This window comes from Phyllobates terribilis, unplaced genomic scaffold, assembly GCF_046119375.1.
Source record: "Phyllobates terribilis strain yellow unplaced genomic scaffold, ASM4611937v1 Scaffold_10__3_contigs__length_209671492, whole genome shotgun sequence".
NCBI lineage: Eukaryota > Metazoa > Chordata > Amphibia > Anura > Dendrobatidae > Phyllobates > Phyllobates terribilis.
In genome coordinates, this window is record NW_027362770.1 from 176710245 (window position 1) to 176737365 (window position 27121).

Below are 27121 nucleotides of genomic sequence, written 5' to 3' on the forward strand. Positions count from 1 at the left end.
GACTGTATGCTTCTGTTAATACATCCCAGAATTGTATTTGCCTTTTTTGCTGCTGCATCACACTGTTGACTCATGTTCAGTCTATGATCTATTAGTATACCTAAGTCTTTTTCACATGTACTGTTGCTTAGCTCTATTCCTCCCATTCTGTATATGCTTTTTTCATTTTTATTGCCCAGATGTAGTACTTTGCATTTTTCCCTGTTAAAAACCATTCTGTTGGTTGCTGCCCACTGCTCCAGTTTATTTAGGTCTTTTTGAATCCTCTCTCTCTCTTCTCTAGTATTAGCTATCCCTCCTAGCTTTGTGTCATCAGCAAATTTAATCAGTTTACCCTCAATTCCTTCATCTAAATCATTGATAAAGATGTTGAACAATACAGGTCTCAGGACGGAGCCCTGTGGTACCCCACTTGAGACATTCATCCAGCTGGATGTGAAGCCATTTACAACCACCCTTTGAGTCCGATCACTAAGCCAGTTATGAATCCACCTAACAGTTGCCTGGTATATTGCATACTTGGTCATTTTTTCAATAAGGATGGTGTGAGATACTTTGTCAAATGCTTTGCTGAAGTCAAGATATACTATATCTACAGCATTTCCCTGATCCACCCAGTCAGTGATTCTGTCATAGAAAGAAATTAAGTTAGTCTGACATGACTTGTTAGTTACAAACCCTTGCTGACTCTGGTTAATCACTTCATTCTTATCCATGTACTTACATACATGTTGTTTAATAATTTGTTCAAAGATCTTTCCTGGTATAGAAGTCAGACTCACCGGCCTATAGTTCCCTGGGTCCACCTTCTTCCCCTTTTTGAAGATAGGAAAAACATTTGCTCTTCTCCAGTCTTCTGGGACTTCTCCTGTTCTCCAAGAATTTTCAAAGATTATGGAGAGTGGTTCTAAAATTTCTTCTACGATCTCCTTCAGTACTCTGGGGTGTAATTCATCTGGACCTGGAGACTTGAACTCATTTATGTTAGCTAAATATTCCCTCACAATCTTTCTGTTTACAGATAACTTGGATTCCTCTATTCCTTTAGTAGTTATATTCTTGTACATAGGGGCAGTATTATAGTAGTTATATTCTTGTACATAGGGGCAGTATTATAGTAGTTATATTCCTGTACATAGGGGCAGTATTATAGTAGTTATATTCTTGTACATAGGGACAGTATTATAGTAGTTATATTCCTGTGCATAGGGGCAGTATTATAGTAGTTATATTCTTGTACATAGGGGCAGTATTATAGTAGTTATATTCCTGTACATAGGAGCAGTATTATAGTAGTTATATTCCTGTACATAGGGGCAGTATTATAGTAGTTATATTCTTGTACATAGGGGCAGTATTATAGTAGTTATATACTTGTACATAGGGGGCAGTATTATAGCAGATATATTTTTGTACATAGGGAGAAGTATTATAGTAGTTATATTCTTGTATATAGAAGCAGTATTATAGTAGTTATATTCTTGTACATAGGGGGCAGTATTATAGTAGTTATATTCTTGTACATAGGGGCAGTATTATAGTAGTTATATTCTTCTACATAGGGGGCAGTATTATAGTAGTTATATTCTTGTACATAGGGGGCAGTATTATAGTAGTTATATTCTTGTACATAGGGGGCAGTATTATAGTAGTTGTATTCTTGTATATAGGAGCAGTATTATAGTAGTTATATTCTTGTACATAGGGGGCAGTATTATAGTAGTTATATTCTTGTACATAGGGGCAGTATTATAGTAGTTATATTCTTCTACATAGGGGGCAGTATTATAGTAGTTATATTCTTGCACATAGGGGGCAGTATTATAGTAGTTATATTCTTGTACATAGGGGGCAGTATTATAGTAGTTGTATTCTTGTACATAGGAGCAGTATTATAGTAGTTATATTCTTGTACATAGGAGCAGTATGAAGCTGAGTTCACACGATGCGTTTTTCATGCGTTTCCGCGGCGTTTTTGCAGTTGCGTAAACGCCGCGGAAACGCATGAAAAACGCATGGTAGAAGGGCAGCAATGTTCCCCAATGGAAATCCGCATGTGCTGTGCCCATGATGCGGATTTTTCCGCAGCGTAAACGCTGCGGTCAAAAATCCGCAGCATGTCAATTAATTTTGCGGAAACGCTGCTTTTTTGCCGCCATTGACTTGCATTAGACCGCATGGAATCCGCATCACTGTATATGTTGATGCGCTTTTCATGCGGTCTAATGTGCGGATGGTACCCGGGTGTGGATGAGAGGACTCTCATCCAGACCCAGGTACTATTAAAAAAAAAAGAATAAAATAAAAAATATATATATTCTCACCTTCTGACGGCCCGCGCTGTGTCCTGCCGGCTTCCCGCGCACTTCGCGTTTGAATGAAGAAGGACCTTCGCTGACGTCAGAGTCATGTGACGGGTCACGTGACGCTGACGTCGGAAGGTCCTAAAGTCTTCACTGCCGGCAGCCGGGACCGATAAAGCCGGACACCGGGGGCCATCAGAGGGTAAAGTATAGATTTATTTTTTATTTTTTGACATCACACACTATATAAATCCATGCCGGTTGCATGGATTTATATAGTGTGAAGTTGACAAGCACTTTCCAAGTGATGCTAAAATCGCTTGGGAAGCGCTTGTCAACCCGCATGCGGAAATGAAAGTGAAGACCGCTTCATTTCCGCATGTCCCTGGCAGGAAACCGCATGTACAATCCGCATGCGTTTTTTCCTGCCAGAGAGATGCAGAAACGCTCAGGAAAAAATCCTGAGCATTTCTGCATCGTGTGCACATACCCTAATAGTAGTTATATTCTTGTACATAGTGGCAGTATTATAGTAGTTATATTCTTGTACATAGGAGCAGTATTATAGTAGTTATATTCTTGTACATAGGGGCAGTATTATAGTAGTTATATTCTTGTATATAGGAGCAGTGTTATATTAGTTATATTCTTGTACATAGGGGGCAGTATTATAGTAGTTATATTCTTGTACATAGGGGCAGTATTATAGTAGTTATATTCTTGTACATAGGGGCAGTATTATAGTAGTTATATTCTTGTACATAGGAGCAGTATTATAGTAGTTATATTCTTGTACATAGGGGGCAGTATTATAGTAGTTATATTCTTGTACATAGGGGCAGTATTATAGTAGTTATATTCTTGTACATAGGGGCAGTATTATAGTAGTTATATTCTTGTATATAGGAGCAGTGTTATAGTAGTTATATTCTTGTACATAGGAGCAGTATTATAGTAGTTATATTCTTGTACATAGGGGCAGTATTATAGTAGTTATATTCTTGTACATAGGAGCAGTATTATAGTAGTTATATTCTTGTACATAGGGGGCAGTATTATAGTAGTTATATTCTTGTACATAGGGGCAGTATTATAGTAGTTATATTCTTGTACATAGGAGCAGTATTATAGTAGTTATATTCTTGTACATATGGGCAGTATTAAAGTAGTTATATTCTTGTACATAGGAGCAGTATTATAGTAGTTATATTCTTGTACATAGGGGCAGTATTATAGTAGTTATATTCTTGTACATAGTAGCAGTATTATAGTAGTTATATTCCTGTACATAGGGGCAGTATTATAGTAGTTATATTCCTGTACATAGGGGCAGTATTATAGTAGTTATATTCTTGTACATAGTGGGCAGTATTATAGTAGTTATATTCTTGTACATAGGAGCAGTATTATAGTAGTTATATTCCTGCACATAGGGGCAGTATTATAGTAGTTATATTCTTGTACATAGGGGCAGTATTATAGTAGTTATATTCTTGTACATAGGGACAGTATTATAGTAGTTATATTCTTGTACATAGGGGCAGTATTATAGTAGTTATATTCCTGTACATAGGGGCAGTATTATAGTAGTTATATTCTTGTACATAGGGACAGTTTTATAGTAGTTATATTCCTGTGCATAGGGGCAGTATTATAGTAGTTATATTCTTGTACATAGGGGCAATATTATAGTAGTTATCTTCCTGTACATAGGAGCAGTATTATAGTAGTTATATTCCTGTACATAGGGGCAGTATTATAGTAGTTATATTCTTGTACATAGGGGCAGTATTATAGTAGTTATATTCTTGTACATAGGGACAGTTTTATAGTAGTTATATTCCTGTGCATAGGGGCAGTATTATAGTAGTTATATTCTTGTACATAGGGGCAGTATTATAGTAGTTATCTTCCTGTACATAGGAGCAGTATTATAGTAGTTATATTCCTGTACATAGGGGCAGTATTATAGTAGTTATATTCTTGTACATAGGGGCAGTATTATAGTAGTTATATTCCTGTACATAGGGGCAGTATTATAGTAGTTATATTCTTGTACATAGGGGCAGTATTATAGTAGTTATATTCTTGTACATAGGGGCAGTATTATAGTAGTTATATTCTACATAGGGGGAAGTATTATAGGAGTTATATTCTTGTACATAGGGGGCAGTATTATAGTAGTTATATTCTTGTACATAGGGGGCAGTATTATAGTAGTTGTATTCTTGTACATAGGAGCAGTATTATAGTAGTTATATTCTTGTACATAGGAGCAGTATTATAGTAGTTATATTCTTGTACATAGTGGCAGTATTATAGTAGTTATATTCTTGTACATAGGGGCAGTATTATAGTAGTTATATTCCTGTACATAGGAGCAGTATTATAGTAGTTATATTCCTGTACATAGGGGCAGTATTATAGTAGTTATATTCTTGTACATAGGGGCAGTATTATAGTAGTTATATTCTTGTACATAGGGGGCAGTATTATAGCAGTTATATTCTTGTACATAGGGAGCAGTATTATAGTAGTTATATTCTTGTATATAGGAGCAGTATTATAGTAGTTATATTCTTGTACATAGGGGGCAGTATTACAGTAATTATATTCTTGTACATAGGGGCAGTATTATAGTAGTTATATTCTTCCTCATAGGGGGCAGTATTATAGTAGTTATATTCTTGTACATAGGGGGCAGTATTATAGTAGTTATATTCTTGTACATAGGGGGCAGTATTATAGTAGTTGTATTATTGTATATAGGAGCAGTATTATAGTAGTTATATTCTTGTACATAGGGGGCAGTATTATAGTAGTTATATTCTTGTACATAGGGGCAGTATTATAGTAGTTATATTCTTCTACATAGGGGGCAGTATTATAGTAGTTATATTCTTGAACATAGGGGGCAGTATTATAGTAGTTATATTCTTGTACATAGGGGGCAGTATTATAGTAGTTGTATTCTTGTACATAGGAGCAGTATTATAGTAGTTATATTCTTGTACATAGGAGCAGTATTATAGTAGTTATATTCTTGTACATAGTGGCAGTATTATAGTAGTTATATTCTTGTACATAGGGACAGTATTATAGTAGTTATATTCTTGTACATAGGGGCAGTATTATAGTAGTTATATTCTTCTACATAGGGGGCAGTATTATAGGAGTTATATTCTTGTACATAGGGGGCAGTATTATAGTATTTATATTCTTGTACATAGGGGGCAGTATTATAGTAGTTGTATTCTTGTACATAGGAGCAGTATTATAGTAGTTATATTCTTGTACATAGGAGCAGTATTATAGTAGTTATATTCTTGTACATAGTGGCAGTATTATAGTAGTTATATTCTTGTACATAGGAGCAGTATTATAGTAGTTATATTCTTGTACATTGGAGCAGTATTATAGTAGTTATATTCTTGTACATAGGGGGCAGTATTATAGTAGTTATATTCTTGTATATAGGAGCAGTATTATATTAGTTATATTCTTGTACATAGGGGGCAGTATTATAGTAGTTATATTCTTGTACATAGGGGCAGTATTATAGTAGTTATATTCTTGTACATAGGAGCAGTTTTATAGTAGTTATATTCTTGTACATAGGGGCAGTATTAAAGTAGTTATATTCTTGTACATAGGAGCAGTATTATAGTAGTTATATTCTTGTACATAGGGGCAGTATTATAGTAGTTATATTCTTGTACATAGTAGCATTATTATAGTAGTTATATTCCTGTACATAGGGGCAGTATTATAGTAGTTATATTCCTGTACATAGGGGCAGTATTATAGTAGTTATATTCTTGTACATAGTAGGCAGTATTATAGTAGTTATATTCTTGTACATAGGAGCAGTATTATAGTAGTTATATTCCTGCACATAGGGGCAGTATTATAGTAGTTATATTCTTGTACATAGGGGCAGTATTATAGTAGTTATATTCTTGTACATAGGGACAGTATTATAGTAGTTATATTCTTGTACATAGGGGCAGTATTATAGTAGTTATATTCCTGTACATAGGGGCAGTATTATAGTAGTTATATTCTTGTACATAGGGACAGTATTATAGTAGTTATATTCCTGTGCATAGGGGCAGTATTATAGTAGTTATATTCTTGTACATAGGGGCAGTATTATAGTAGTTATATTCCTGTACATAGGAGCAGTATTATAGTAGTTATATTCCTGTACATAGGGGCAGTATTATAGTAGTTATATTCTTGTACATAGGGGCAGTATTATAGTAGTTATATTCTTGTACATAGGGGGCAGTATTATAGCAGATATATTCTTGTACATAGGGAGCAGTATTATAGTAGTTATATTCTTGTATATAGGAGCAGTATTATAGTAGTTATATTCTTGTACATAGGGGGCAGTATTATAGTAGTTATATTCTTGTACATAGGGGCAGTATTATAGTAGTTATATTCTTCTACATAGGGGGCAGTATTATAGGAGTTATATTCTTGTACATAGGGGGCAGTATTATAGTAGTTATATTCTTGTACATAGGGGGCAGTATTATAGTAGTTGTATTCTTGTACATAGGAGCAGTATTATAGTAGTTATATTCTTGTACATAGGAGCAGTATTATAGTAGTTATATTCTTGTACATAGTGGCAGTATTATAGTAGTTATATTCTTGTACATAGGGACAGTATTATAGTAGTTATATTCCTGTACATAGGGGCAGTATTATAGTAGTTATATTCTTGTACATAGTAGCAGTATTATAGTAGTTATATTCCTGTACATAGGAGCAGTATAATAGTAGTTATATTCTTGTACATAGGGAGCAGTATTATAGTAGTTATATTCTTGTACATAGGAGCAGTATTATAGTAGTTATATTCTTGTACATAGGAGCAGTATTATAGTAGTTATATTCTTGTACATAGGGGACAGTATTATAGTAGTTATATTCTTGTACATAGGGGCAGTATTATAGTAGTTATATTCTTGTACATAGCGGCAGTATTATAGTAGTTATTTTCTTGTACATAGGGGGCAGTATTATAGTAGTTATATTCTTGTACATAGGGGGCAGTATTATAGTAGTTATATTCTTGTACATAGGAACAGTATTATAGTAGTTATATTCTTGTACATAGGAGCAGTATTATAGTAGTTATATTCTTGTACATAGGGGCAGTATTATAGTAGTTATATTCTTCTACATAGGGGGCAGTATTATAGTAGTTATATTCTTGTACATAGGGGCAGTATTATAGTAGTTATATTCTTGTACATAGGAGCAGTATTATAATAGTTATATTCTTGTACATAGTGGCAGTATTATAGTAGTTATATTCTTGTACATAGGGGCAGTATTATAGTAGTTATATTCTTGTACATAGGAGCAGTATTATAGTAGTTATATTCTTGTATATAGGAGCAGTATTATAGTAGTTATATTCTTGTACATAGGGGCAGTATTATAGTAGTTATATTCTTGTACATAGGGGGCAGTATTATAGTAGTTATATTCTTGTACATAGGGGCAGTATTATAGTAGTTATATTCTTGTACATAGGGGGCAGTATTATAGTAGTTATATTCTTGTACATAGGGGCAGTATTATAGTAGTTATATTCTTGTACATAGGAGCAGTATTATAATAGTTATATTCTTGTACATAGTGGCAGTATTATAGTAGTTATATTCTTGTACATAGGGGCAGTATTATAGTAGGTATATTCTTGTACATAGGGGCAGTATTATAGTAGGTATATTCTTGTACATAGGAGCAGTATTATAGTAGTTATATTCTTGTACATAGGACAGTATTATAGTAGTTATATTCTTGTACATAGGAGCAGTATTATAGTAGTTATATTCTTGTACATAGGAGCAGTATTATAGTAGTTATATTCTTGTACATAGGGGACAGTATTATAGTAGTTATATTCTTGTACATAGGGGCAGTATTATAGTAGTTATATTCTTGTACATAGCGGCAGTATTATAGTAGTTATTTTCTTGTACATAGGGGGCAGTATTATAGTAGTTATATTCTTGTACATAGGGGGCAGTATTATAGTAGTTATATTCTTGTACATAGGAACTGTATTATAGTAGTTATATTCTTGTACATAGGAGCAGTATTATAGTAGTTATATTCTTGTGCATAGGGGCAGTATTATAGTAGTTATATTCTTGTACATAGGGGGCAGTATTATAGTAGTTATATTCTTGTACATAGGGACAGTATTATAGTAGTTATATTCTTGTACATAGGAGCAGTATTATAATAGTTATATTCTTGTACATAGGGGCAGTATTATAGTAGTTATATTTTTGTACATAGGGGCAGTATTATAGTAGTTATATTCTTGTACATAGGAGCAGTATTATAGTAGTTATATTCTTGTATATAGGAGCAGTATTATAGTAGTTATATTCTTGTACATAGGGGCAGTATTATAGTAGGTATATTCTTGTACATAGGGGCAGTATTATAGTAGGTATATTCTTGTACATAGGAGCAGTATTATAGTAGTTATATTCTTGTACATAGGACAGTATTATAGTAGTTATATTCTTGTACATAGGAGGAGTATTATAGTAGTTATATTCTTGTACATAGGGGCAGTATTATAGTAGTTATATTCTTGTACATAGTAGCAGTATTATAGTAGTTATATTCCTGTACATAGGGGCAGTATTATAGTAGTTATATTCCTGTACATAGGGGCAGTATTATAGTAGTTATATTCTTGTACATAGTGGGCAGTATTATAGTAGCTATATTCTTGTACATAGGAGCAGTATTATAGTAGTTATATTCCTGTACATAGGGGCAGTATTATAGTAGTTATATTCTTGTACATAGGGGCAGTATTATAATAGTTAGATTCTTGTACATAGGGACAGTATTATAGTACTTATATTCCTGTACATAGGAGCAGTATTATAGTAGTTATATTCTTGTACATAGGGGCAGTATTATAATAGTTAGATTCTTGTACATAGGGACAGTATTATAGTACTTATATTCCTGTACATAGGAGTAGTATTATAGCAGTTATATTCTTGGACATAGGAGGCAGTATTATAGTAGTTATATTCTTGTACATAGGAGCAGTATTATAGTAGTTATATTCTTGTACATAGGGGCAGTATTATAGTAGTTATATTCTTGTACATAGGGGCAGTATTATAGTACTTATATTGCTGTCATAGGAGTAGTATTATAGCAGTTAAATTCTTGTACATAGGAGGCAGTATTATAGTAGTTATATTCTTGTACATAGGAGCAGTATTATAGTAGTTATATTCTTGTACATAGGGGCAGTATTATAGTAGTTATATTCTTGTACATAGGGACAGTATTATAGTACTTATATTCCTCTACATAGGAGTAGTATTATAGCAGTTATATTCTTGTACATAGGAGGCAGTATTATAGTAGTTATATTCTTGTACATAGGAGCAGTATTATAGTAGTTATATTCTTGTATATAGGGGCAGTATTATAGTACTTATATTCCTGTCATAGGAGTAGTATTATAGCAGTTATATTCTTGTACATAGGAGGCAGTTTTATAGTAGTTATATTCTTGTACATAGGAGCAGTATTATAGTAGTTATATTCTTGTACATAGGGGCAGTATTATAGTAGTTATATTCTTGTACATAGGGGGCAGTATTATAGTAGTTATATTCTTGTACATAGCGGCAGTATTATAGTAGTTATATTCTTGTACATAGGAGCATTATTATAATAGTTATATTCTTGTACATAGGGGCAGTATTATAGTAGTTATATTCTTGTACATAGGGGCAGTATTATAGTAGTTATATTCTTGTACATAGGAGCAGTATTATAGTAGTTATATTCTTGTATATAGGAGCAGTATTATAGTTGTTATATTCTTGTACATAGGGGCAGTATTATAGTAGTTATATTCTTGTACATAGGAGCAGTATTATAGTAGTTATATTCTTGTACATAGGGCAGTATTATAGTAGTTATATTCTTTTACATAGGAGCAGTATTATAGTAGTTATATTCTTGTACATAGGGGCAGTATTATAGTAGTTATATTCTTGTACATAGTAGCAGTATTATAGTAGTTATATTCCTGTACATAGGGGCAGTATTATAGTAGTTATATTCCTGTACATAGGGGCAGTATTATAGTAGTTATATTCTTGTACATAGTGGGCAGTATTATAGTAGTTATATTCTTGTACATAGGAGCAGTATTATAGTAGTTATATTCCTGTACATAGGGGCAGTATTATAGTAGTTATATTCTTGTACATAGGGGCAGTATTATAATAGTTAGATTCTTGTACATAGGGATAGTATTATAGTACTTATATTCCTGTACATAGGAGCAGTATTATAGTAGTTATATTCTTGTACATAGGGGCAGTATTATAATAGTTAGATTCTTGTACATAGGGACAGTATTATAGTACTTATATTCTTGTACATAGGAGTAGTATTATAGCAGTTATATTCTTGTACATAGGAGGCAGTATTATAGTAGTTATATTCTTGTACATAGGAGCAGTATTATAGTAGTTATATTCTTGTACATAGGGGCAGTATTATAATAGTTAGATTCTTGTACATAGGGAGCAGTATTATAGTAGTTATATTCTTGTACATAGGGGCAGTATTATAATAGTTAGATTCTTGTACATAGGGACAGTATTATAGTACTTATATTCCTGTACATAGGAGTAGTATTATAGCAGTTATATTCTTGTACATAGGAGGCAGTTTTATAGTAGTTATATTCTTGTACATAGGAGCAGTATTATAGTAGTTATATTCTTGTACATAGGGGCAGTATTATAGTAGTTATATTCTTGTACATAGGGGGCAGTATTATAGTAGTTATATTCTTGTACATAGCGGCAGTATTATAGTAGTTATATTCTTGTACATAGGAGCATTATTATAATAGTTATATTCTTGTACATAGGGGCAGTATTATAGTAGTTATATTCTTGTACATAGGGGCAGTATTATAGTAGTTATATTCTTGTACATAGGAGCAGTATTATAGTAGTTATATTCTTGTATATAGGAGCAGTATTATAGTTGTTATATTCTTGTACATAGGGGCAGTATTATAGTAGTTATATTCTTGTACATAGGAGCAGTATTATAGTAGTTATATTCTTGTACATAGGGCAGTATTATAGTAGTTATATTCTTTTACATAGGAGCAGTATTATAGTAGTTATATTCTTGTACATAGGGGCAGTATTATAGTAGTTATATTCTTGTACATAGTAGCAGTATTATAGTAGTTATATTCCTGTACATAGGGGCAGTATTATAGTAGTTATATTCCTGTACATAGGGGCAGTATTATAGTAGTTATATTCTTGTACATAGTGGGCAGTATTATAGTAGTTATATTCTTGTACATAGGGGCAGTATTATAGTAGTTATATTCTTGTACATAGGAGCAGTATTATAGTAGTTATATTCTTGTACATAGGAGCATTATTATAGTAGTTATATTCTTGTACATAGGAGCAGTATTATAGTAGTTATATTCCTGTACATAGGGGCAGTATTATAGTAGTTATATTCTTGTACATAGGGGCAGTATTATAATAGTTAGATTCTTGTACATAGGGATAGTATTATAGTACTTATATTCCTGTACATAGGAGCAGTATTATAGTAGTTATATTCTTGTACATAGGGGCAGTATTATAATAGTTAGATTCTTGTACATAGGGACAGTATTATAGTACTTATATTCCTGTACATAGGAGTAGTATTATAGCAGTTATATTCTTGTACATAGGAGGCAGTATTATAGTAGTTATATTCTTGTACATAGGAGCAGTATTATAGTAGTTATATTCTTGTACATAGGGGCAGTATTATAATAGTTAGATTCTTGTACATAGGGAGCAGTATTATAGTAGTTATATTCTTGTACATAGGGGCAGTATTATAATAGTTAGATTCTTGTACATAGGGACAGTATTATAGTACTTATATTCCTGTACATAGGAGTAGTATTATAGCAGTTATATTCTTGTACATAGGAGGCAGTATTATAGTAGTTATATTCCTGTACATAGGGGCAGTATTATAGTAGTTATATTCTTGTACATAGGGGCAGTATTATAGTAGTTATATTCTTGTACATAGTAGCAGTATTATAGTAGTTATATTCCTGTACATAGGGGCAGTATTATAGTAGTTATATTCTTGTACATAGGGACAGTATTATAGTACTTATATTCCTGTACATAGGAGTAGTATTATAGCAGTTATATTCTTGTACATAGGAGGCAGTATTATAGTAGTTATATTCTTGTACATAGGAGCAGTATTATAGTAGTTATATTCTTGTACATAGGGGCAGTATTATAATAGTTAGATTCTTGTACATAGGGACAGTATTATAGTACTTATATTCCTGTACATAGGAGTAGTATTATAGCAGTTATATTCTTGTACATAGGAGGCAGTATTATAGTAGTTATATTCTTGTACATAGGAGCAGTATTATAGTAGTTATATTCTTGTACATAGGGGCAGTATTATAATAGTTAGATTCTTGTACATAGGGACAGTATTATAGTACTTATATTCCTGTACATAGGAGTAGTATTATAGCAGTTATATTCTTGTACATAGGAGGCAGTATTATAGTAGTTATATTCTTGTACATAGGAGCAGTATTATAGTAGTTATATTCTTGTACATAGGGGCAGTATTATAATAGTTAGATTCTTGTACATAGGGACAGTATTATAGTACTTATATTCCTGTACATAGGAGCAGTATTATAGTAGTTATATTCTTGTACATAGGGGCAGTATTATAATAGTTAGATTCTTGTACATAGGGACAGTATTATAGTACTTATATTCCTGTACATATGAGTAGTATTATAGCAGTTATATTCTTGTACATAGGAGGCAGTATTATAGTAGTTATATTCCTGTACATAGGGGTAGTATTATAGTAGTTATATTCTTGTACATAGGGGCAGTATTATAGTAGTTATATTCTTGTACATAGTAGCAGTATTATAGTAGTTATATTCCTGTACATAGGGGCAGTATTATAGTAGTTATATTCCTGTACATAGGGGCAGTATTATAGTAGTTATATTCTTGTACATAGTGGGCAGTATTATAGTAGTTATATTCTTGTACATAGGAGCAGTATTATAGTAGTTATATTCCTGTACATAGGGGCAGTGTTATAGTAGTTATATTCTTGTACATAGGGGCAGTATTATAATAGTTAGATTCTTGTACATAGGGACAGTATTATAGTACTTATATTCCTGTACATAGGAGTAGTATTATAGTACTTATATTCCTGTACATAGTAGCAGTATTATAGTAGTTATATTCTTGTACATAGGGGGCAGTATTATAGTAATTATATTCTTGTACATAGGGGCAGTATTATAGTAGTTATATTCTTGTACATAGGGGGCAGTATTCTAGTAGTTATATTCTTGTACATAGGGGGCAGTATTATAGCAGTTATATTTTTATACATAAGGAAGACAACACATTGGACAAATAACTTAATCCTTATCTTGGAACATTTTATTTATATCGATCTAAATTGGTTTAGCTTCTAATTGAACCCTTTCCCTGCCGGCTTTCATAGATGGACGGCTCTTATCTGTGTACGTGGGATGAGATACGGTATTTCCAGTGGATGCATTCAGCGATTAAACACTCCAGATTGAATAAAAGACATAAAGCATTTCCGAGAGTTTTGGCTGATTGCTGCAATTTCACTAAGAAAATCGCTGACTGAAATGCGCGAAGCTTCATAACTCACAGACGCAGAATGTCCAATATGATCTTTCTTACTCTACAACAGATCAAAAGAGGAAAAATAAAAACACATTGGGACGTTGTAAATAAAAGGGGAAGACACTGAAATGATGATGTTTGTGTATCGTCTTCCTTCTGATATCTCCCTGAAGGCGTTTTTCCATTTTCAGTAACATACCCTATTGAGATTGTGAGATGCCTCAGTAACTTCTTATTACGGAAAAGACTCGATATAAAATAATGTTTTTGAGAGAAAGAGAGAGGTCAGCCATGCGGGATTCCGTGTCACGGCAAAATTGGAATTTACACGGTGAATAACGTATTACTGATGACACCGATCAGATGACGGACTTGTGATATTATCAAAGATTTATAAACATTGGAATCTTGTGTTAGTGCCGACCAATGAAAATGCATGTTTAATAGAGTCCAATCTAAAAAGAAAAAGATTGTGATGTCGATCTATTAAAAATAGGGAGACAAACTGTCATAGAGAAAAATTAAAATCCATAAGACATCTCCAGGTATTGGGCATGCCCCCACCATAAGAAAATTACGTATAGCTAGGAAGTGAGCAATACTAATTAAGACATAGGAAGTGATAAAAACTCAGGCTCCTTTTGAAGCCGGGACTCCATGGAGTGTCCAGGTAATTAAACAGGAAAGATCTTCTCTGAGGTCCAGATACCAAAAGTACACGTGTTTACACATAGACAGAGAAGTGTAGAAGTTTGCTTTATTTCCAGGAAGGACATCTTGGGTTGAAAGAATTTGTTCTGAACGTGCTTTAGACAGCCCGGCTCTGGGGTCCAGATAGGAATTTTGGGGTTTGTATTGATCCAATAATTATGGGATACAGATTTTCAGCGTCGTATTGAAGGGACAGATGTGAAGCATTCGCTGACATCCCTGGGGGGAAAAGGTGAGGAACCTCTGACCCACGGGCCATTTACTGCCCTCGATGACCTTTTATCCGGCCCCCGAGCACATTTCTGGGGACCACAGTACTTATTCCGGCAGCTGTGTTTTGATATCTGCCGGCCCATTAATTTCTTCTTGCTATGTGAGCACGCTCACGCATTGTTCACTACTGAGCGCCGAGGCGTGTGTAATGAAAGATTACATCCTGACACCAGTGTCAGCGTCAAGATGTACTTTGTGGGCGGAGTTAGCGGGTAATTTGTACGGCCCCTGGAAGAATGGTATAAATATCCAAATGGCCCGTGGCAGAAAAAATATTCCCCACCCCTGCTGTAGGGCCACTAGAATACCTCCAATTGAATAACGCACTGATAGATGATGCCATACCTGTCATATCTGGTTTCTATGTAACGGTAAAATCATGAGAAAAAATATTACAGCAATGTCTAATGCCTGGAACCTTCAGAGGCGAAGATATCTTGTAAATTAGGGAACTCGTAAAATCCTGAAGGGCTGAGAACATCACACCATCCGCCCCACATGAGGTGTGTGAATGTAACTTAGGAGCTAATAAAAAGCAGTATCTGAGTTTGGATCTTTGTCGGTACTCTGTAGGTTCTGTCCATTTTCCAAAGGGAGCACCTCCCTCCGCTAAGCTCTGAGCCATATCCGTGAAAATCAGGGTTAGTAAGTTTCTTTCAATATTCCTCTTTTTATTATGCAATTGTATATATCGTATTTTTTTGTTCCCATTTTGTATCATGTTGTATTTTTTATAAACACTGCCTACCTTACTAGATTAGATATAACATTTAATAGCTGTATTCCTCTTGCTCTGTAAACCGCACCCCTGAAGCCATACCATACCTGTAAACGGGTGTCCAATTGGCCTGTATAAACGATTGGTGGTGGCAGCTGGTAGTTTCTTTGGTTATTGTGGAACTGGCAGTGACTTCACCAAGGTATATACATATATTCCATGCATTGGAATTGGAGGTGTATATACCATACGGACACTGAGATTTCCCCAATAACTGGCCTAGTAGTGAAAGCAGTTGTGGTCTTGTCCATGACTTGTCAGACAATTACGTAATAGTCCTGACGATTGGAGGCAGCAGAGATGCGTTTCCTGGCAAAAAGGTAACAGCGGGTGGTTCAACGTGACCTCCTCCTGGCGGTGTATCCTTGACAATTGATGGCAAGCAGTGGGATATTACAGAGTATCAGTGATCTGGTTTGAGAAATCATTCCTGACTGAAAACTGAAAACTTGCACGGTCCCTGCGAGTATTCTGTGCAGAGTTTTGAGTATCAGACTCAGTGTTTTATTTTTCACCTGGGACAATACTGTACTCGTAGCAGTTACACTGTTTTTCTCTGCTATCTTTTGCTGGGAATTTATGGCTGCAGTTGGGGAGGCCTGGTGCAAACAGCAGACCAAGGAGGTTCTTCCTGCCATCTGTACAATGAAACAGATTGACTCCACTGGCAGAAACAGGCAGCAAATGATTACAAAACAGTTGCAATTTGATGCAGAGCAAGTCCTGATGAAGGGGAATCCAGCTAATGCCTAGAAGGCGCTGCTGCAGTGGTCCTACCTATAGATGCAAGCCACAGCAGCAACCAGGGTAGCAAGGACTCCCACCTGCAAATGGCCTTACGGCAACTCGACGCAGACGATCGTGAGGCATGACTGAAGCTGATTTTGCAATTGGCTGCTGAGTGACAGGCTGAAAGAGCCAAGCAACAAGCCGAGCGAGAGTACCAGCTGGAATTAATCCGACTCCAGAAGCAGCCATCCACCACATTGAACAGTGAGTCCAGTAATGTCTCCACCTTTAAACTCCATCCAGAGTACAAGTACAAGAATATAACTACTATAATACTGCTCCCTGTGTACAAGAATATAACTACTATAATACTGCCCCCTATGTACAAGAATATAACTACTATAATACTGCCCCTATGTACAAGAATATAACTACTATAATACTGCCCCCTATGTACAAGAATATAACTACTATAATACTGCTCCCTGTGTACAAGAATATAACTACTATAATATTGCCCCCTATGTACAAGAATATAACTACTATAATACTGCCCCCTATGTACAAGAATATAACTACTATAATACTGCTCCTATGTACAAGAATATAACTACTATAATACTGCTCCCTGTGTACAAGAATATAACTACTATAATACTGCTCCTATGTACAAAAATATAACTACTATAATACTGCTCCTATGTACAAGAATATAACTACTATAATACTGCCCCTATGTACAAGAATATAACTACTATAATACTGCTCCTATGTACAAGAATATAACTACTATAATACTGCCCCTATATACAAGAATATAACTACTATTATACTGCTCCTATGTACAAGAATATAACTACTGTAATACTGCTCCTATGTACAAGAATATAACTACTATAATATTGCCCCCTATGTACAAGAATATAACTACTATAATACTGCCCCCTATGTACAAGAATATAACTACTATAATACTGCCCTTATGTACAAGAATATAACTACAATAATACTGCTCCTGTGTACAAGAATATAACTACTATAATACTGCCCCCTATGTACAAGAATATAACTACTATAATACTGTCCCCATGTACAAGAATATAACTACTATAATACTGTCCCTATGTGCAAGAATATAACTACTATAATACTGCCCCCTATATACAAGAATATAACTACTATAATACTGCCCCTATGTACAAGAATATAACTACTATAATACTGCCCCCTACGTACAAGAATATAACTACTATAATACTGTACCCATCTACAAAAATATATCTACTATAATACTGCCCCCTATGTACAAGAATATAACTACTATAATACTGCCCCCATGTAGAAGATTATAACTACTATAATACTGCCACTATGTACAAGAATATAACTATTATAATACTGTACCCATCTACAAGAATATATCTACTATAATACTGCTCCTATGTACAAGAATATAACTACTATAATACTGCTCCTATGTACAAGAATATAACTACTATAATACTGCTCCTATGTACAAGAATATAACTACTATAACACTGCTCCTATGTACAAGAATATAATTACTATAATACTGCCCCCATGTAGAAGAATATAACTACTATAATACTGCCCCTATGTACAAGAATATAACTATTATAATACTGCCCCCTATGTAGAAGAATATAACTACTATAATACTGCCCCTATGTACAAGAATATAACTACTATAATACTGTACCCATCTACAAGAATATAACTACTATAATACTGCCCCCTATGTACAAGAATATCTACAATATAACCGGGGATGCATGTCTCTGTCTGAAGCCTCGATAGACTGCGCATGCGTGACGGGCAGTCTGGCTCCAGACAGAAGCAGGCATCCAGCCGTTACAGGTAAGAGGAGTGTGTATGGCGCTGGAGATCGCGGTATGCGTAGGCACTGAATGCATACCGCGATCTCCGGCGCCATACTTACATACTTACCTGTGCGGGAGGAGCGTTGCCGTGGCGCCTCTCTTCGCTGGATACTGGGGCAGGAGTGAGGCGTCGGATCGGCGCATGCACATTGCGCTATCCAGCGCCATTTTACTGAAGACACATTTGCAGTGTGTCTTCAGCAAAATGGCGCCGGACAGCGCGGTGCTCCGGCATTGCACTCCTCCCCAGGCCTGCGGCAGAACAGGACGCAGCAGCGCTGGAGCACAGAGAAGAGTATAACTGTTTATTTTTTTTGTATGTGTGTACAGTGTGAAAGTGATGAGGGGGCCACACATACCAGGATTGTGGGGTGAGGGGGCCACACATACCAGGAGTGTGGGGTGAGGGGACTATGCATATACCAGGATTGTGGGGTGAGGGGATCATGCATACCAGGATGAGGGGAACCACACATACCAGAATTGGGGGGTGAGGGGACCATGCATACCAGGATTAGGGGGTGAGGGGTACCACACATACCAGTATTGGGGGGTGAGGGGACCATGCATACCACGATTGGGGGGTGAGGGGTACCACACATACCAGGATTGGGTGTGAGGGGCCCATGTATACCAGGATTGGGGGGTGAGAGGTAACACACATACCAGGATTGGGGGGTGAGGGGTACCACACATACCAGGATTGGTGGGTGAGGGGACCATGCATACAAGGATTGGGGGGTGAGGGGACCATGCATACCAGGATTGGGGGGTGAGGGGACCATGCATACCAGGATGAGGGGTACCACAAATATCATTATTGGGGGATGAGGGGCCCATGCATACCAGGATTGGGGGGTGAGGGGACCATGCATACCAGGATTGGGGGGTGAGGGGACCATGCATACCAGGATTGGGGGGTGAGGGGACCATGCATACCAGGATTGAGGGATGAGGGGACCATGCATACCAGGATTGGGGGTGAGGGGTGCCATGCATACCAGAATAGGGATGAGGGATACCATACATACCAGGATAGGAATGCAGGGTACCATGCATACCAGGATGAGGGATGGGGTGCCATGCATACCAGGATGAAGGGTACCATGCATACCAGGATAAGGATGAGGGGTGCCATGCATACTAGGATGAGGGATTGGGTGCCATGCATACCAGGTTTCTGGGATGAGGAGGCCATACATACCAGAATTGGGATGAGGGGTGCCATACATACCAGGATAGGGATGAGGGGTACCATGTATACCAGGTTTGGGGATGAGGGGCCCATGCATACCAGGATAGGGATGAGGAGTGCCATGCATACAAGGATGGGGGTGAGGGAGCCAAGCATACCAGGATTGGGGATGAGGGGTGCCATGCGTACCAGGATTGGGGATGAGGGGTATCATGTATACCAGGATTGGGGATGAGGGAGCCATGCATACCAGGATTGGGGATGAGGGAGCCATGCATGCCAGGATTGGGGATGAGGGTGCCATGCATACCAGGATTGGGGATGAGGGGTGCCATGCATACCAAGATTGGGGATGAGGGGTGCCATGCATACTAGGATGGGGATGAGGGGTACATGCATACCGGGATTGGGGATGATGGATTGGGGATCAGGGATGCCATGCATACCAGGATTGGGGATGAGGGGTGCCATGCATACCAGGATTGGGGATGAGGGAGCCATGCATACCAGGATTGGGGATGAGGGAGCCATGCATACTGGGATTTGGGATGAGGGGTGCCATGAATACCGGGATTGGGAATGAAGGGTGCCATGTGTACCAGGATTGGGGATGAGGGGTGCCATGCATACCAGGATTGGGGATGACGGGTGCCATGCATGCCAGGATTGGGGATGAGGGGTGCCATGCATACCAGGATGGGGATGAGGGGTGCCATGCATACCAGGATTGGGCATGAGGGGTGCCATGCATACCAGGATTGGGCATGAGGGGTGCCATGCATACCGGGATTGGGGATGAGGTGTGCCATGCCTACCAGGATTGGGGATGAGGGGTGTCATACATACCGGGATTGGGCATGAGTGGTGCCATGCATACCAGGATTAGGGATGAGAGGGTGCCATGCATACTGGGATTGGGGACGAGGGGTGCCATGCATACTGGAATTGGGGATGAGGGGTGCCATGCATACCAGGATTCGGATGAGGGGCCATGCATACCAGGATGGGGATGAGGGGTGCCATGCATACCAGGATTGGGGATGAGGAGCCATGCATACCAGGATTGGGGATGAGGGAGCCATGCATACTGGGATTGGGGATGAGGGGTGCCATGCATACCGGGATTGGGGATGAGGGGTGCCATGCATACCAGGATTGGGCATGAGGGGTGCCATGCATACCGGGATTGGGGATGAGGGGTGCCATGCGTACCAGGATTGGGGATGAGGGGTTCCATGCATACCAGGATTGGGGATGAGGGGTGCCATGCATACCAGGATTCGGATGAGGGGCCATGCATACCAGGATGGGGATGAGGGGTGCCATGCATACCAGGATGTGGTTGAGGGGCCCATGCATACAAGGATGAGGGATACCATACATACCAGGATAGGGATGAGGGATGGGGTACCATGCATACCAGGATAGGGATGAGGAGTACCACACATACCAGGATTGGGGATGAGGGGGCCATGCATACCAGCATTGGGGGTGAGGGGTGCCATGCATACCAGGATTGGGGGTGAGCGGTGCTATGCATACCAGGATAGGGATGAGGGGTGCCATGCATATCAGGATAGGATGGTGGGGACAGGATGGGGGGCAGCACAAATACCAGGAGGGGGGCAGCACATACCAGCATGGGAGACAATATACCAATAAAAATGCTCGCCACCCGGGTGTAGAATGGGTTCAATAGCTAGTAACTACTATAATACTGCCCCCTATATACAAGAATATAACTACTAAAATACCGTCCCCTATGTACAAGAATATAACTACTATAATACTGCCCCCTATGTACAAGAATATAACTACTATAATACTGCTCCTATGTACAAGAATATAACTACTATAATACTGCCCCTATGTACAAGAATATAACTACTATAATACTGCCCCCTATGTACAGGAATATAACTACTATAATACTGCTCCTGTGTACAAGAATATAACTACTATAATACTGCCCCCTATGTACAGGAATATAACTACTATAATACTGCTCCTATATACAAGAAAATAACTACTATAATACTGCCTCCTATGTACAATAATATAGCTACAATAATACTGCTCCTATGTACTAGAATATAATTACTATAATATTGCCCCTATGTACAAGAATATATCTACTATAATACTGCTCCTATATACAAGAATATAACTACTATAATACTGCCTCCTATGTACAATAATATAACTACAATAATACTGCTCCTTTGTACTAGAATATAATTACTATAATACTGCCCCTATGTACAAGAATATATCTACTATAATACTGCTCCTATATACAAGAATATAACTACTACTAGATGGTGGCCCGATTCTAACGCATCGGGTATTCTAGAATAGGTATGCGGCCGACCGGGCGCAATCAGCAGAGCGGCGTTTAAATTTGCCGCCCATCTCGCTGATCGGTCGCGGCCGGCCACCGCGACCAATTAGCAGAGCGGCGTTTAAATTTGCCACCCATCTCGCTGATTGGTCACGGCCGGCCACCGCGACCAATCAGCACAGCGGAGTTTACATTTGTCGCCCATCTCGCTGATTGGTCACGGCCGGCCACCGCGACCAATCAGCACAGCGGAGTTTACATTTGTCGCCCATCTCGCTGATTGTTCGCGGTGGCCACCGCGACCAATCAGCAGAGCGGTGTTTAAATTTGCCACCCATCTCGCTGATTGGTCACGGCCGGCCACCACGACCAATCAGCACAGCGGCGTTTAAATTTGCCGCCCATCTCGCTGATCGGTCGCGGCAGGCCACCGCGACCAATCAGCAGAGCGGCGTTTAAATTTGCCACCCATCTCGCTGATTGGTCACGGCCGGCCACCGCGACCAATCAGCAGAGCGGTGTTTAAATTTGCCGCCCATCTCGCTGATTGGTCGCGGCCGGCCACCGCGACCAATCAGCGTCGTATTAGTGTGGGCCCAGGAGCGGCGCTGCTTGTGCGGCTCCGTATTAGCGAGGACCGGGATAGCGGCGCTGCCTGTGCGGCTCCTTCTGCTGCGAGAAGCCGGGAGATGAGCGGCTGCTCGCAGCAGAAGCATCCCGACCGGCGGCGCCGCTCCCCGGTCCTCCGTTCACACTTGCTGTCGGGAGATCAGCGGGCCAAGCCGCTGATCTTCCGACGTTAGCCGCATGGAGGTCAGCGGCGCCGGTCGGGGTAGTTGTGCTGCTAGCGCCGCTCATCTCCCCGCGTCATCGCCGCTGACCTCCGTCCGCCAAATGAGCAGCTAACGGCCGCCATCTTTTTTCAGAAATCCCGTGGCGCTGATTGGCCGCTGCCGGACCAATGAGCGACGCGGGATTTCCAGGACAGACAGACAGACAGACAGACAGAAAGACAGACAGACAGACAGACAGACAGGATAAGACAATTATATAGATAGATAATACTGCTCCTATGTACAAGAATATAACTACTATAATACTGCTCCTATGTACAAGAATATATCTACTATAATACTGCCCCTATGTACAAGAATATAACTACTATAATACTGCCCCTATGTACAAGAATATAACTACTATAATACTGCCCCCTATGTACAAGAATATAACTACTATAATACTGCCCCTATGTGCAAGAATATAACTACTATAATACTGCTCCTATGTACAAGAATATAACTACTATAATACTGCTCCTATGTACAAGAATATAGCTACTATAATACTGCCCCTATGTACAAGAATATAACTACTATAATACTGCCTCCTATGTACAAGAATATAACTACTATAATACTGCCCCTATGTACAAGAATATAACTACTATAATACTGCTCCTATGTACAAGAATATAACTACTATAATACTGCTCCTATGTACAAGAATATAACTACTATAATACTGCTCCTATGTACAAGAATATAACTACTATAATACTGCTCCTATGTACAAGAATATAACTACTATAATACTGCTCCTATGTACAAGAATATAACTACTATAATACTGCCCCCTATGTACAAGAATATAACTACTATAATACTGCCTCCTATGTACAAGAATATAACTACTATAATACTGCCCCTATGTACAAGAATATAACTACTATAATACTGCTCCTATGTACAAGAATATAACTACTATAATACTGCCCCCTATGTACAAGAATATAACTACTATAATACTGCCCCCTATGTACAAGAATATAACTACTATAATACTGCCCCTATGTACAAGAATATAACTACTATAATACTGCCCCCTATGTACAAGAATATAACTACTATAATACTGCTCCTATGTACAAGAATATAACTACTATAATACTGCTCCTATGTACAAGAATATAACTACTATATTACTGCTCTTAGTGAATCTTCGTGCGAGTGTAGCTTTCACTCCATGTGCTCCTTATGAACCACATTGTTTTGTATGGTATGTGCACACTGGACTTCGGACCAGATGTAGAAGGTCATTGTAATATTGTAGCATGATCATGTCATCTAATAACGGTGATAAACCATCCGAAAAACTCACAAGGCCAATCTCCAGAACTTGGAGGTAGGAGACCACTTTTTGGAATGTTGTCTCATTTCTCAATTCGAACCTGCTTGAAAAAGTTTCTATCTCAACACCATCGTAAATTCGGAGATGAATCGAAGATTCTTTTCCACTTTCCATGTTTGCTAGCTGATGACTAACATAGCAATAAAAAGCCGTAGTCACTATTTTTCCAGACGGATAATTCAGCTAATATTCCCCCGTGAGTATCAGCAGACAGAGAGACAATCCGGAACACCTGACCAGGGAGGAATCTTTCCACACCTGATTGATAAATTCCTCCGGGTTCCAGGCAGTTGGGAGGAATCTCATCTGATGTCGGAAAAACCAATCGATCAGAGGAGAAAGATAATTTACTGCTACAATTATCTGGTGGTGGCTGAGGCGAGGGCGGTCGGCAGATCCCGGGGACAAGCAAGAGAATTCTCTTTCCTTTGTTACTCTGCTGGGATATTCCAGCTTCTGCATGTTCAGATAAATAGACTTTCATAGACAGCGGGAGATTGACGGGACTGGAAACAGATCGGTCTATGACAAAGATGAAGTAACTCAACCGTATGCCAGTGCGCAACTCTACAGTCAGCCGAAATATGACTTAACCGTTACCTTCCCTCATTCAGGAAATATAATAATGGCATATAAAAGGTATAGTGATACAACTTCCTACAAGGGACAAGGGGGTTAACATGTAAGTGAGGCTTCCCTTGCACAACATGTTTTGCGGATGAACCTTGTGACACCACCTTCTGATGACCTTGGGTCATCCTCTGCCAAAATCCCACCAAGCTGTCTACTGTACCACTATGGGTCTTGAGGCTACTCCCTCATACTTACTAATATTAGGATACTAAAGGTATAATGATACAACTTCCTACAAGGGACGAGGGTGTTAACTTGTACAGTAAGTGAGGCTTGTCTTGCACACTTTTTGCGGATGAACCTTGTGGCACACCTTCTGATGACATTTGGTCTTCCTTAGCAAAAATCCCAACAAGCGGTCTACTGTACTGCCATGGGTCTTGAGGCTACTCTCGCTTGCTTACTAATATTAGGGTACTAAAGGTATAGTGATACAACTTCCTACAAGGGACAAGGGGGTTAACATGTGAATGAGGCTTGCCTTGCACACTTTTTGCGGATAAATCTTGTGGCACACCTTCTGATGACCTTGGGTCATCCTCTGCCAGAATCCCACCAAGCCGTCTACTGTACCGCTATGGGTCTTGAGGCTACGCCCTCATACTTTCTAATATTAGGGTACTAAAGGTATAATGATACAACTTTCTACAAGGGATGAGGGTGTTAACTTGTACAGTAAATGAGGCTTGTCTTGCACACTTTTTGTGGATGAACCTTGTGGCACACCTTCTGATGACATTTGGTCTTCCTTAGCAAAAATCCCAACAAGCGGTCTACTGTACTGCTATGGGTCTATAGACTACTCTCGCTTGCGTACTAATATTAGGTTACTAAAGGTATAGTGATACAACTTCTGTGTCACCCTGGCCTGGATGCCACAAATATAATAAAGCTGTGTCTGAGAGCAAGGGGGAGGTTCTCTGGTCAGGGGAACATTAGCATGCAATACCTCCTGTCTCAGGCCAGTAGGGGGAGCAGGCTGCCCCTATAAAAGCTGGAGCTGGGGGCAGGGTTAGAGAGAACTGGACGACCTGTCTCTGGATTGAGAGGTGTCCTAGAGCAGAGAGAGACAGCTGTATTGCACTCTAAGAGGACGTGTGGCGGTAGGAGAGCCACAAGCCAGGGACAAGAGGTGAAGTGCGCCTGTCCAGGCAGACAAAGAACCCAATTTACCAGACTTTGGCGTCTGAGGCTGTGAGGACTCCACGTCCTACAGCAGATAACCAGTCCGCAGGGGACTGTATGTTCCTTGGCCTAAGAAGCCCGGAGGTTCCGCCACACCAGAAGGGACTAGCAAAGCTGGGAATAGAAAGGGACCCAAGTTGTAGGCCATACGGGCGAGAAGACACGGTGAGCTCTGAAACGTGGGCTGTTACCCTATAAGGAGGAAATAGCCAGAAGGAGCGCAGAGAGCACGGTAGGCCTACACCCTCACCCTGACCAGGGCCAATTTCCCGTTTGCTCTCAGACGTCCAGGCCCCCCTCCTAGCCGGGCCTGTTTGTGGGTCAGTTCACCTGTTCTAGTAAAGACCCTAGACTGCAACCTGTTGTCTGCGTGCTCCTTGCTCCTCCAGCACTAACGCCGCTGGGACGCCCTACACCATCACCCCCATCTTCTACTATACTGCCCTGGGGCCGCACTCTTCCCGTGGGGAGTCACACTACTCCAGCTGCATACACCATCAGTCCCAGCGGTCTGCCTTGCAGCGGCGGTTCTCACTGACTGCAATCCACGGGTAGCGTAGTCGGACATTACCAACAGCGCATGGCAGACTACCAATGGTCTGACCACCCTGAGCCACGGAACCGGGTTGCCACTACTACCCCCATCGTTTCCCGATTGCCCGGCTCCGAGTGCCCCACGGCCCAGGGGGTGAGTCACTTCCTACAAGGGACGAGGGGGTTAACATGTAAATGAGGCTTGCCTTGCACACTTTTTGTGGATAAATCTTGTGGCACACTTCTGATGACCTTGGGTCATCCACTGCCAGAATCCCACCAAGCCTTCTTCTGTACCTCTAGGGATCTTGAGGCTACGCTTTCTTACTTACGAATATTAGGGTACTAAAGATATAGTGATACAACGTCCTACAATAGGGTTAACATGTAAGTGAGGCTTCCCTTGCACAACACATTTTGCGGATGAACCTTGTGGCACAACCTTCTGATGACCTTGGGTCATCCTTTGCCAGAATCTCACTAAGCCGTCTATTGTACCACTATGGGTCTCGAGGCTACCCTCTCATACTCAATAATATTAGGCTACTTAGTAAACATT